Source organism: Physeter macrocephalus, chromosome 7 (genome assembly GCF_002837175.3).
Source record: "Physeter macrocephalus isolate SW-GA chromosome 7, ASM283717v5, whole genome shotgun sequence".
Classification (NCBI taxonomy): Eukaryota; Metazoa; Chordata; class Mammalia; order Artiodactyla; family Physeteridae; genus Physeter; species Physeter macrocephalus.
Window position 1 is genome coordinate 101,217,537 of NC_041220.1, and position 2,188 is coordinate 101,219,724.

General features: G+C 36.1%; 1 protein-coding gene across 1 annotated transcript in view; it reads left to right on the forward strand.

Moving 5' to 3' along the window:
- Positions 1–2,188, forward strand: part of PROM1 (prominin 1) — a 117,289-nt gene that overhangs the window by 71,316 nt on the left and 43,785 nt on the right. The gene's annotated exons all lie outside the window — the stretch shown is intronic.

Genomic DNA, 2,188 nt, shown 5'->3' on the forward strand with positions numbered 1-2,188 from the left:
GCACAGGTTCAGTAGTTGTGGCGCACGGGCTTAGTTGCTCCGCGGCATGTGGGATCTTCCCGGACCAGGGTTCGAACCCGTGTCCCCTGCATTGACAGGAGGATTCTTAACCACTGCGCCACCAGGGAATCCCCATGACTTTTTTTAAAAAGAAAAAATCTTTGGTGCCTCTGTCCTTTCTTTTTCACAATATCATTAACTCCCCATCGTTTGCTTGAAGTTACTCTGGTAATGAAACCTTTCTGTTTTATAAACAGTTATTTGTTAATATCTGTATAGATGTGTAAAATTCCCTGGGAAGGAGAGACACACACAACACGCACGGAAGTTGTCTCTGGGGACAGGGTGACCTGAGGGTACCTTTTTTCTGTATCCCAGAAGCACATTTATGCTTTGTCTATTCGGAACATCTTTTTAAAAAACCTCTCAGCAGAGGGCTTCCCTGGTGGCGCAGTGGTTAAGAATCCGCCTGCCAATGCAGGGGGCACAGGTTCGAGCCCTGGTCCAGGAAGATCCCACATGCTGCAGAGCAACTAAGCCCATGCACCACAACTTATGAGCCTGCTCTCCAGAGCCCATGAGTCACAGCTACTGAAGCCCGCAGGCCTAGAGCCCGTGCTCTGCAACAAGAGAAGCCACCGCAATGAGAAGCCCACGCACCGCAACGAAGAGTAGCCCCTGCTCGCTGCAACTAGAGGAAGCCCCCAGGCAGCAACGAAGGCCCAACGCAGCCAAAAATTAAATAAATAAATAAATAAATAAATAAATAAATAAATAAATAAATAAATAAATAAATAAATAAATAAATAAATAAATAAATAAATAAATAAATAAATAAATAAATAAATAAATAAATAAATAAATAAATAAATAAATAAATAAATAAATAAATAAATAAATAAATAAATAAATAAATAAATAAATAAATAAATAAATAAATAAATAAATAAATAAATAAATAAATAAATAAATAAATAAATAAATAAATAAATAAATAAATAAATAAATAAATAAATAAATAAATAAATAAATAAATAAATAAATAAATAAATAAATAAATAAATAAATAAATAAATAAATAAATAAATAAATAAATAAATAAAAACCTCTCAGCAGAAACCATCAGACATATGATGCTGAGCTAATGGGTACCAACATGCAGAGAGAAGGATGCTATCCTATTAGATTCACTAATAAGAGCCTGCCAGAATCCATGGGCTTCCTTACACAGGGATGTGTTCTTACAGGCTTAATATATTCTAAAAAAATGCCAACACATTAAATATGGTACTAGTTTTTTAATATGTGGTTGGAACTAAAAATGCAAGGAGTGCAGGGATTTTTAATATTGAGATTATAGAAGCTAACTTTATTCAGCTTTATAGCCTGTGCAGGGAGGGAAATGCTTCATTTCCCCAGTTTGTGAGTAAAAATTCATATTTTTTACCTGTCATTCTAAAGATGCCCAAGTAAAATCTGTCTCCTAAAAAGTTGGCAAAGTTAAACACATAGCAATCATGGCTGGTGAACTTTGGGGTTGCTTTCATAATCTCGGAAAGAGACTAAAGTGTTATGGCTTTGGGGGAAACTTATCTATTTCAAAATATATGAAAGAGCTCTAACAAATCTATAAAAAAATTGGGCAGAGAATGTCAATAATTGATTTACAGAGGAAATATAACTGGTCCCAAACATAATAAATTTTTTTAATACATTTTTATTGGAGTATAATTGCTTCACAATGCTGTGTTAGTTTCTGTTGTACAACAAAGTGAGTCGGCCATATGCATACATATATCCCCATATCCCCTCCCTCTTGAGCCTCCTTCCCACCCTCCCCATTCCACCCCTCTACGTTGTCGCAAAGCACCAAGCTGATCTCCCTGTGCTATGCAGCTGCTTCCCACTAGGTAACTATTTTACATTCGGTAGTGCATATATGTCGATACTACTCTCACTTCGCCCCAGCTTCCCCCTCCCCACCGTGTCCTCAAGTCCATTCGCTATGTCTACGTCCTTATTCCTGCTCTGCCACTAGGTTCATCAGTACCATTTTTTTTTTTTTACATTCCATATATATGTGTTAGCATACAGTATTTGTTTTTCTCTTTCTGATTTACTTCACTCTGTATGACAGACTCTAGGTCCATTCACCTCACTACAAATAACTCAATTTCATTTCTTTTTA